Source organism: Stomoxys calcitrans, chromosome 1 (assembly GCF_963082655.1).
Source record: "Stomoxys calcitrans chromosome 1, idStoCalc2.1, whole genome shotgun sequence".
In the NCBI taxonomy this organism is placed as follows: Eukaryota; Metazoa; Arthropoda; class Insecta; order Diptera; family Muscidae; genus Stomoxys; species Stomoxys calcitrans.
In genome coordinates, this window is record NC_081552.1 from 70,706,175 (window position 1) to 70,718,779 (window position 12,605).

The window sequence follows — 12,605 nt, forward strand, 5'->3', positions numbered from 1 at the left end:
GTTGTTGGTAAACTTAGCCAAAAGCCAACTCCAGCTTTTTGCAGGAGTTAAGCTCTTGTTTGGAAAGCTTTATCTAAACTTGCTATTTTGTTTACAATTCTTGCCTTTGGCAACGTTGTGAGAGATCTTAAAGAGACCTTTGCTGTTGGTCGACTTGGCTTGGCTTAAAGCACACATTCCCAGTTATACGTCCTCACACACAAAATTCGGTTTCTTTCTCATTTGCTTGGGTTGGTAGTGGTTGTGGCCTTTATGTGAGTTTTTAAGTTTGAATGGAATCCCATGTGGCGCTTTGATTGCTCAGAGACAGTTGAGTTACGGTCGTCAAAGCGAATGGTTGATTTTAAACGGAAATTTTCAAACCTTTTTTGTGATAAAACGTCATTTTGAGTTATAGTTTGTGAGGGGGAAAAGCATCACTCTTCTATACACTAATGTAAAACTAAAGAATACAATAAAATAAACTGATGGAATAATTACTTAATGATTTGCAAGAAAAAAAAAAAAAACAAAACATCAAAAGCAGCAGAGAAGAAAAAACAAGATTTCATAATTAATTTTTCGTTTTTTTTTCATAACTAGTTGCAAAAAAAGTTTGCACGTCAAGATTTATTTATGAGTGCGGTTTTAAGCAACGGAAAAAATATAGAATAACATTAATAACAAAAAATTATAAAAAATTAAACGAAACTATAAAAAAAATCACGAGAAATCGTAAAATTTTTAAAAACCTGTACTTTAAAGAGTAACGGCAAAAATTTTTGAATTTCAAAAAGTATGATTCTGAATCTGAATACTTTAAAAGTGCCAACTTATTTACATTTTTTTTTGCCTAATACTTCGAACAACCTCCCAGCCGGCCAACTAACCAGCCAATCACTCAATCCTGCTCCTGTAATTAGGAAAACATCACCTCCGCCGCTGTTATGGATGATGGTAGATGGCCATTGGTCTATGGCGCTTACATAGCATTTGGCATGTGGCAAAGTGTAATTACCAGCCGTTTTGAAAGTGTTTCCAAACTATTAGTGCTTCTTTAATAGGCTATATTGTGTTGTTTTACGTTGCGGTTGTTCTTGCCACCGACACTTCATATCTGTGTTTAATGTCTGTCCCAGTGTATGTGTCGTTAGTCTTAGAGTATGAGTTTTTGTATGTGTGTGTATGTGTGGCGGTGTGTTTGCGAGTTCTAGGCTGTTGCTGTTTCTTTACGTGTTCACTCGCTTCAAGCAATCGTCGTCGTTTTTCTTTCTAATCCGATTTGCGTGCATTGAACTAAATACTTTGAACGGACTAGCAAGGCACTGTGGTTTGCAAGGGCGAAATTTTGGGTCTATGGAAACCCTTTTGTATGGATGCTTTAAAAAATATGCAAAAATAAATAAAAATGTTCTACTCTATGGTTTTTAAACCAACGGAAGGAATATATGTTTTAGGAACCTTCAGCCAGTATTTGGATGCCTTAAAAGATATGTCATAGTCAACGCCAAAAGAAAAGGTATGACTAATCATTCCATAGTCCTACTTCCAGTAAAATCTTATGTTCCAGCACTTTCGTATGTACATCATGTCTATATTGGTAAAAATCTCGATACACGGCTTAGGCCTTAGGAACATCGCAGATAACGCATTATCCGTAGCCGCCATATGACCCATTAGCCTCACAGTAATGATCACAGCAATTTGTCTAAATTCAGTGCATTAGATGGTCGTCCTCAATGCGGTTGTGTTGCACAAACAAGCCGTGCTTTGGATCCAGCTTGAAAGTATTGAACAGTAGTTGGACTGTTGAATCGCCATCCACCAGACTAAAACACCATTTAGCAGTATAGGTCTGACAACTTCAGTACATGTCCAGTGCAAGATACGCGGTTTAAACCCCCAACTCTTGCCAATGGTTGTCTTGCAGGTGTATGGAGCAAGAGTTGCCTTTCTTGTCCTTTCAAAAATGTTGGATTTCTAGTTCAATTTCCTGTCCAGTTAAACATCCAAGTATTTTGAGCTTTCTGTAAACGGAACAGTCTCTCCTCCCAAGGAGGCAGGTGCCGCTGTGGGTAACTTGTATCTCATGCTGAAACGAACAACTTCAGTCTTATACAAATTTACGTTCAAACCACTTTCGGCAGCCCACTTCGGTGTCGTACGTACAGCTTCCTGAAGTATATCTCTAAGAGAGCTAGAAAATTTTCCCCTAACCGCAATTGCCACTTCATTGCATACTCGACCACTTTTACACCTTTTTATTCCAGAGGCAATAATATATTTTTAGTGGCTCTATTTCAAAGTAGAGGAGACAGTACAACTCCTTGAGGAGTTCCTCTTGATTTTGTCTTCGTAAACATTCTTCCAAGGCGAGTCATTGGATTTCAACAATCCGTCAGACTTAGGTGGTGAGCATCATAGTTATTCAGAGAAGTCGCCAGCAACAGTTGTGTGGTGTTTGGTGAGTGTCTTACACCTTTCCCTTCACCTTCTAGAATCTGTAGAATACAACTCGTATAGTTCGATGAATTAATGGACCGCCGCAAATATTAGTGCAAATATTACATGTCTGCGGTTCTAATCTTCGTTAATTGAAAGATAGGGATTGCATTCTGCTAGTTTTCAAATATGAATTTGAAGTCAGTCCGGCTCCAGCAAACAACTAGTACGAAGCTTTGACTATGACTCCTGGTGGATGAGGCTGTCTGGCTATTATACCCTGAGCCCAATTAGGTGTTTAGGATTGGTGGCTTCAAGAGAGGAGGCCACCGTAGCGTTGAACGCCTGGGTTCGAATCTTGGTGAGAACATTTTTCAGCGGAGTCCACTCATCACATACAGTTTATATGCTATTTTTAGCCGTCCTTAGTGGCCGGAAATGCTATCTCGCTAAAATAAACCTTGCACATTTGAGGAACTATTCAGAATATACTTAAGTTTCACTTAGCTAAAATAGTATTAAACAAAAATTCAAGCGTAAAGATTGAAATATTCGCCTCATGGGCGTATAATTGATATTAACGATCAATGAGTGGCACATTGAGGCGTATTAGTGATTTTATTGATAAATTAGTGGTACCAACAGGCGTACGAGTATAAGTAATATCTGATACTAACGGGACATACGATTTGATTCTATTTCTCAATGGTTATTAGCAATTCCATTATTTCTAAAAAAAAAATCAACTGGTTTTATATGTTTTCTGCCCAATTGATTGGATAAAACAGATTTTGAGTGGCAGTAAAAATTCAAGTCCTTATTTTTATTAGCAAAAAATTGAACGTCAGCCCACTATTGGATTAAACCCTGACCGTATAAGTGATATCATTTATTAAGGAGTGGCACCACTCAGCGTATGATTGATACATGCTACTAAACGTGTGAGCAAAGACATACAAACTAAAATATGAACTAAAAAGATTTGTTCTTTAATTTTATTTCAAAAAAAAACCTAATAATGTTTAAAATAAATTTCAATATATTGTACAATTACTCTGAAAATCTTAGATTAGATTTTTATAACACAAACAATTTTTTTTGCTACTACTGTATTTGAGTGTTTGTATGCGTGTGCTTGTGTTTAAAATGAGAATAGTGTATGTGTGTGCTAAGTCCGATGACATATTAAAAGGTACTCTTCAGGGCTGTTACTATTGGTAGTGGGGCAAAGTCCTACTGTTTAATTGATATGTCTGCGTGCCTGAAGCGGTAATGAATGCCAACACAAGCTGGAAAAGAAACACTTCATCAATTTTCGAACTTTTTGGCCAGGTGAGTACAAATATTATAATTCAACTTGCGATGAATTGATGAATCCAAATTTTTTGTATAGTGTACATAATGTAAAACACATTGAATACAAACACAAATTAGTAAAAAGGCATTAAGTTCGACCCAGACAACCCACCACCCCACGTGTCATAAAATTGCCAAAATTCTTCTGTTACTGTGAAATTGGTAAAGATACCTCAAACTACTGGGTGCAGGAGCTGGCCCATCGGCGGTGACATTTGGCTAACGTCATAGCTGAATTTTGTACTGTTTGCCGACTCACTTTTAATAGACCGTTCATAACCTCTCAAAGCCTTCAACATTTGGTTGCCTCTGCTAATGTCTTAGTTTTATAGTGATAGTTTTGACGAATCAGCTTCAGTATTTTGATGAAATGTTTTCTTTTGCGCTCATTTTAATTTGCTCTCGAACTGGTTTTATGATTTCAACAGATTATTGTTGGTGTCGGTCAGTTGGTTTTAAATGACTTTTTACGACAAGCCATCTACATCTAATGATGCTGGTAATTTCTCCTCCGAACTTCATTAAAATCTATCGATAATCCGTTTTTGATGGAATAGATGTCCGGCATCCAACTATTGTTTTTATCCTTAAGTTCTCTTAACTTATTGGAGATAAAATTAGAAAAGGTGCTACAACTGGAAATCAGAAATACAAAGAGATTTCCACGTTATTCCAGTTGTAAACTTTTTCTCCCTTTGTCCACTAATTTTTACTCGGTAATGCCCGGCCGAGATTCGAACCTGGGCACACGGAGCCGTTGCCGTTGTTTAGCGTTCGAAGCCATCAATACAACTTCCAACAGATGCACAGAATCATGTGTACCACGGAACTAATGTAATTGTCACAGAAAAAAAGTCTGTCATTACACAAAAACAGATGCATTGGGAAAAAGTACAGCTAATAGACAGGGTTGTCGAGCGTGGTTAATGTGGTAATTGTATCATAGAGGCGTTTTCGCAATTAATACGATGAAATACAACATACCAACGCACCCTTGAATCCATCACACTTTGTTGAAAAGTCTTCTAACCAAAGGCGAAACGCGTCCCATTGTGGTTGGTGTGTCTTGAAATCTCTGGTTTTCCTTTTCCATTTGCAAAGAAAATCTCCGATCACTGAGCTTGTCTCGAATGAGAAACAAACGAAAATTAATATCTTTTACGATTACTTTTTGCAGATAATAGATTCTGATTTCATTCATTGAGGCATTCCCATTGTTAATGATAAAATTTTCATAAAAGTGTAAACATGGGTATTTCACCTAAGAAAACATAGGTATTTCACCTAAGGAAATCATTATTCGCAAAATTTTTTCATTGGAAAAACGATTTTCTTGAAATGAAATCAATACTTCGAAAAGTAAATTTTAAAATGTTATAAACAATATTTCAACTAACAAATTTCCACTAGAATTTGCGTCCCTTAATCGCTATGAGCTTCGCATCAATTGCCTTAAATACTGTATTGTGAATCATGGAATTCCAAGAAAACAAAAACGAAATGGTTTTTTTGAAATAATTATTGGGTTGCCCAAAAAGTAATTGCGGATTTTTCATATAGTCGGCGTTGAAAAATTTTTTCACAGCTTGTGACTCTGTAATTCCATACTTTCTTCTGTCAGTTATCAGCTGTTTCTTTTAGCTTGCTTTAGAAAAAAAGTGTAAAAAAAGTATATTTGAATAAAGTTCATTCTAAGTTTTATTAAAAATGCATTTACTTCTTTTAAAAAATCCGCAATTACTTTTTGGGCAACCCAATATTTTAAAATTCATGAAACCAGTTACAATAATTTTTCCTGTCGTGTTCTGGGGGAAAATTGGCTTGCCAATGGCAATTTTTTTCATACCCAAAAATCAATCGAAAAAATCAAAAAATCATCGTTCCCGATGGCCCCTTCCTGGATACGTCTCTGATAGGAGCTATATATTCAAATCTTATAATGAAATGTTGCAAATAGGTTTAGATGAGTAAAAAACAATGCACGCCAAAATTTTATGAAGATCGGTCGAAATTTGCTGTTACTACGGCCATATAAGTGCAAATCAGGCGATACATATATATGGGAGCTATATCAAAATCTGAACCGATTTTGATGAAATCTTGCACATATGTTAAGATTAGTAACAAAACAATTCGTGCGAAATTTTGTGCAGATCACTTGAAAATTGTAGCTACTACGGCCATTTGAGTTCAAATCGGGCGATGTGGGAGCTATATCTAAATCTGAACCGATTTTGATGAAATTTTGCAGATATTTAAAAATCAGTAACAAAACGGTCCATGCGTGGCAAATTTTGTGTAGATCAGTTGAAAATTGAAGCTACTACGGCCATTTAAGTGCAAATCGGGCGATACATATATATATATATATATATATATATATATATATATATATATATATATATTCATGTGAATATATATATATATATATATATATATATATATATATATATATATATATATATATATATATATATATATATATATATAAATCTGAAACGATTTTTACCAAAATCAATGGCGTTCGTCCTTGGGCCAAAAATGTGATATGTGAAAAATTTCGTAATGCTTGGACAACAAATACGACCTGCACGTTCGTCCTTGGGCCAAAAATTTGTCATTTTGGTTGGGTTTTGGAGTAGAAAGTGTGTTTTTAGGTTCCATTATGCCAATTTTCAAAAGTTCCAGTGTGAATATTGGGATTAGAGAGAGGGTCCCCTCATTGTGCAAATTTTCAGCAAAATTGGATAAGCATTGCGCCCTATAGAAGCTCAAGTTGTATATTCGGGAAGGCGGTTCACATGGGGGCTATATCGGGAAATATCATCGTGCACATTTTCAGCAAAATCAGATAAGGATTGAGCTCTCAAAAGGCTTAAGAACTATAAGAACGACTATTTCGAGGTAATACAAGCGGAATGACGAAACTAGTATAGCCTCAGCCACACTCAGAGAAGAGTTATCTAAGTTCATCATAATCTAGAAGAGGCGGAGGCTACCTGATTAGTTCGTTTGTGCGGCATAACAAATTTTTTCATGTGAACTGTTAGCAGACTACTTTATTAGTCAAATCTGCTTCAAATCATTCAACTGTACATCTATTTATATATATATATATATATATATATATATATATATATATATATATATATATATATATATATATATATATATATATATATATATATATATATATATATATATAAAATCGAATTTGTGTATGTTTGTTTGTATGTTTGTTTGTGGGGTTGTAAATTTGTTTGTTCCGTATAGACTCAAAATAAGCTGAACCGATTTCATTCAAATGTTCACAGATTGTGGGGAATGATCCGGAAGGAGCAATAGGTTGTATAATTTATTGATATCAGTAGGGGGGCGCACCCTCCCCCTTACCCTAATATTACGACCCCAAAATAAAAATGAACAGATTGGGACAGTATGGGATTCAAATGAAAGGTTTTCAGGAGTACTACGAATTTTATATTAAAAATAGGATCCAAGTAACGGGGGGGCTGTCCCGACCCCAAAACCCCTTCAAATGGGTATATTGGACGATAATGACAATATAGAATTCGAATGAAAGGTATTCAGGAGTATATAACGAATATGGTCAGGAAGGAGGAATAGGCTATATAATTTGTTGTTATTGGACACCACCAAAAATTAAGATTGACCAATCGGGACAATATGGGTACGGGACAAAGGTATTGAAGAGTAGAATTCGAATATGGTATTAAAAGTTGGGTCCAAGGAACCCAGGGGTCACTCCAACCCCAAAAGTTCCCCAAAAAACCTATTAGTACATATCAATATGGGACTCAAATGAAAGGTATTCGGGAGAAGATTGCGAATATGACATAAAAAATGGTGTCTACATATTTGCGGGTCGCCTCACCCCCAAAAAGGCCCCCAACTGGGAATTTTACTCAATCATAGCCATATAAAACTCAAATGAAATGCATTCGAGAGTTAATTGCGAATATGACATTAAACTTTGTGTTCAAGAATCTAGGTGGCGCTTTGCCTTCAAAAATCGCCTCCAATATTTATTTGACCAATTAAAACAATGGGGGATCAGATCATAGATGTTTTCAGATCAAAAGTTTTACATGGTTTAATAGTAAGAACTATCGCCACCGCACCAATTATATAGACTGGCAAATTAGTTCTTTACCACAAAAAATCGTTTAACATGGCAATTTGATTTGAAACAAGTAAAAGCGTGCTAAGTTCGGCCGGGCCGAATCTTATATACCCTCCACCATGGATTCTTAGGCAAAAAAGGATATAAGAAAAGAGTTGCTCTGCTATTAAAACGATATCAAGATATGGTCCGATTCGGATCACAATTAAATTATATGTTGGAGCCCTGTGTAAAATTTCAGCCAATTCGTATAAGAATTGCGCCCATTGGGGCTCACGAAGTAAAATAGAGAGAACGATTTATATGGGATCTGTATCGGGCTATAGACCGATTCAGACCATAATAAACACGTTTGTTGATGGTCATGAGAGGATCCGTCGTACAAAATTTCAGGCATATCGGATAATAATTGCGACCTCTAGGGGTCAAGAAGTCAAGATCCTAGATCGGTTTATATGGCAGCTATATCAGGTTATGAACCGATTTGAACCTTATTTGACACAGTTGTTGAAAGTAAAAATAAAATACGTCATGCAAAATTTCAGCCAAATCGGATAGGAATTGCGCCCTCTAGAAGCTCAAGAGGTCAAATCCCCAGATCTGTTTATATGACAGCTATATCAGGTTATGGACCGATTTCAACCATACTTGGCACAGTTGTTGAATATCATAACAAAACACGTCGTGCGAAATTCCATTGCATTCGGATAAGAATTGCGCCCTGTAGAGGCTCAAGAAGTCAAGACCCAAGATCAATTTATATGGCAGCTATATCAGGTTATGGACCGATATGGCCCATTTACAATACCAACCGACCTACACTAATAAGAAGTATTTGTGCAAAATTTCAAGCGGTTAGCTTTACTCCTTCGGAAGTTAGCGTGCTTTCGACAGACAGACGGACGGACGGACGGACATGGCTAGATCGACATAAAATGTCGCGACGATCAAGAATATATGTACTTTATGGGGTCTCAGACGAATATTTCGAGCAGTTACAAACAGAATGACGAAATTAGTATACCCCCCATCTTATGGTGGAGGGTATAAAAAACTAAATGATGACTATTTAATGGGTAGTCATATAGTCATTTATAGAAAACTACCACACGATGATCAATGTTATAGGCGAGTACTAGCACTAACATTTACGTTAGCGCCATCTACTGACTGTTTTCAATTGGATTTAGTTGATCCAATTGAAAACAGCAAGTAAATGGAGCTGATTTCGAGAAGCCGACATGAACAGAAAGAGGGCAGAGTGGTCAAAATTGATCATACAGCATTTATCTTCGTTATGACTTCGTTGCGGTTGTTTGCGGTAATATTTTTTCACCTTTCCACTCTAAGACGGGCCTTAACAATAATTTTCAAAAACACCAGATCTCGGAGATGGGTAGAACGATTTAAGCGAAATTTTGTTGGCACACTTACATTAACCTAAAATTAAAAAAATTGATATCAGAATCCCAGGAGGGCCGCCCACCCAGATCGGTTTATATGGCAGCTATATTAGGTTATGCAACGATTTGTGCCATACTTGACACAGTTGTTGAAAGTCATACCAAAACACCTCAATCAAAATTTAAGCCAAATTGGATGAGACTTGCGTCCACTAGCGGCTCAAAAGTCAAGATCCAAGATCGGTTTATATTTTTGTGCTCCCTTATAGTAAACTAAAAATAAAAATTTGGTATCCAAATTTCGGATGGGGTACCGCAGGGGGCCGCACCGACCCCAAAACCTACCAAATATATAGTTAGACCAATCACGACAATATGGGACTCAAATGAAAGGTATTTGGGATAAGAAAACGTATCTGATACCCAATTGTCGGACCAAGTGTTAGGGGGACCACCCCAACCCCAAAAACACTCCTACCGACCATGGCAATATGGGACTCAAATAAAAGGTATTTGCGGGCAGAAAACGAATCTGATATCCATATCTGGGACCAAGTTTCTGGGGGACCACCTCTTCTCCAAAACACTCCCCAAACAGGACTTATTGACTGACCACGGCAATATGGGGCTTAAATAAAAGGTATTTGAGTGTTAAATTCGAATCTGATATTCAAATGTGGGGCCAAATGTTTTGGGGGCCGCATCTCCCAAAAGTAAATTTACGACAATAGCCTCATATGGGGCTCAAATGAAAGGTCTTTGGGAGTAAAGCACGAATTTGATATCAATATTCGGGAAAAAGTGTATATGGGGCCACCCAAACCCATAACACCACCCATATAGGAAGTATCTGCTGACCATTCCAATATGGGGCTGTAATAAGAGGTATTTTAGAGTAGAACACGAATCTGATATATATTTTCAGGGTCAAATCGCTGAACGACCGCCCCATCCCCAAACAGGTCGTGTTTGCCGACTATGGAAATATGGGGCTCAAATGAAAGGTATTCGGGAGTAGACCTCGAATCTGATATCAACATTCAGGACCAATTGCCTAGGGGACATCCCACCTCCATAGCAGCCCCCAAATAGGACGTATTTGCTCACCATGACAATTTGGATCTTAAAGGGAGTGGATCTCGATATTGATAGTTTTTAGGGCCCATGCCCCAAGCTGACTTTTGCAATAAGGGGTTTAAATGAAAGGTATTTGAGATTAGCAAACGCATTTGATATTCAATTTTGACGCCATTGGCAATATATGGTTCAACAAATGATATTTGAGAATAGAGCACGATGCTGATAGATTTTCAGGGCTAAGTGTTTGGGGTACCACCCCACTCCCCAAAACACCCCTAAATCGGGCATATTTACCGACCACGTAAATGTGGAACTCACTTGAAAGGTATTGGGGAGAAGAGTACGAAATTGATACCCACTTTCGGGACCAATTTTCTAGGGGTCTAACCCTTCACCAAAACACCACAAACAGCACATATTTACTGACCATCGCAATATGGGGCTCAAAGAAAGTTATTTGGGAGTAAAATACGATTCTGATATCCAATATCCATCATTATGGGATGAGGCGTCCTCATCTCCTTAAACCAATGGCTATATGGGGCTTAAATAAATGGTATTTGAGAGAAGAGCACGATGCTGATATATTTTCAGGACCAGGTGTCTAGGAAACCACCTCACTCCCAAAAACTCCTCTAAATGGGACATCATGACAATATCGAGCTGAAATAAAGACTTTTTAGAATGGAGTATATCTAACACCAAAACGTTAATGACCCTAAACCCTTCGAGCAAATTCACAGACCATTAAAGATCATATGGGATTCAGATAAAGGCATTTATATTGTTATACTGTTAGTCGTAGCATGGTATTTCACTATAAGATCTTTAATTGTCGAAAATAAACATTCAAAGGATAATTTTGTTCCATATAAAGTGAATGAAGGCGCAGCGGAGCGGGCCCGGGTCAGCTAGTTCTCTATAAAATTCATATTTAAAATTCTGCTCAATAAAGTTTAATAAGTTCAATAAAGCAAAGTTTAGCCAATTATATTTTAAACTGACCACCAGCCAAACATGTTTGGGAAACCTTCACTCTCTTCGGTTTCATCTAAAGTATGTTTTTCTCTTGTTGCTGGATATCTTAAACGAAATCTGGCAAATTATAAATGGCTTTGCCATATTTTCACAATCGACTACAAAATTTAATTTCTTATCTTCTTTCGCTGGCTGAAATGTTAAACAAAATCAAGTAAAAGCGTGTTTAGTTCGGCCGGGCCGAATCTTATATACCCTCCATCATGGATCACATTTGTCGAGCTCTTGCCACGGTATCTCTGTTTAGGAAAACAAAGGATAAAAGAAAAGAATTGCCATGTAATTGAAACAATATCAAGTTATGGTGCAATTTGGGACCATAATTGAACTGAATATTGGAGGCCATAGTAGAAGTCATTGTGTAAAATTTCAGCCAAATCTAGTAAGAATTGCGCATTTTAGGGGCGGAAGAAGTAAAATAGGGAGATCGGTTTATAGGGGAGCTGTATTAGGCTATAAACCGATTCATGCCATATTCGACACGTATGTTAAAGGTCATGAGAGAAGCCGTTGTACAAAATTTCAGCCAAATCGTATATCGGTTTATATGGCAGCTACATCAGGTTATGGACCGATTTGCACCATTCTTAATACAGTTGTTGGAAATCATAACAAAGAAAGTCATGCAATATTTCAGCCAAATCGGAAAGGAATTGCTCCCTGTAGAGGCTCAAGAAGTCAAGACCCCAGATCGGTTTATCAGGTTCTATACCGAGTTGAACTATTCTTAGCACAGTTGTTGAAAGTTATAAGAAAACGGATAAGAATTGTGCCCTTTAGCGGCTCAAGAAGTCAAGATCCCAGATCGGTTTATATGGCAGCGATGTCAAAAGGTGGACCGATATAGCCCATTTACAATCCCAACTGACCTATACTAATAAGAAGTATTTGTGCAAAATTTCAAGCGGCTAGCTTTACTCCTTCGAAAGATAGCGTGCTTTCGACAGACAGAAGGACGGACAGATGGACGGACATGGTAAGCTCGACTTAAAATGTCATAACGATCAAGAATATATATACTTTATGGGGTCTTAGACGCATATTTCGAGGAGTTACAAACAGAATGACGAAATTAGTATACCCCCATCCTATGGTGGAGGGTATAGAAAAATGTTTTAGACAATTATAAAGAAAATAATAACAATAACCGCCAATGAAATTAC

General features: G+C 37.1%; 1 protein-coding gene across 3 annotated transcripts in view; it reads left to right on the forward strand.

The window, feature by feature from the left end:
• The first annotated feature begins 290 nt into the window (after positions 1-290).
• LOC106090278 (uncharacterized protein DDB_G0287625) overlaps positions 291-12,605 on the forward strand; it is a 214,353-nt gene continuing 202,038 nt past the window's right edge. The window contains exons 1-2 of one of the 3 annotated variants that reach the window (XM_059369873.1): positions 291-436; positions 583-775. The gene's annotated coding sequence lies outside the window, so the exon portion shown is untranslated. Of the gene's footprint in view, positions 776-12,605 lie in introns of all 3 variants that reach the window. The other 2 variants (XM_059369867.1, XM_059369879.1) reach the window with 2 other exon arrangements.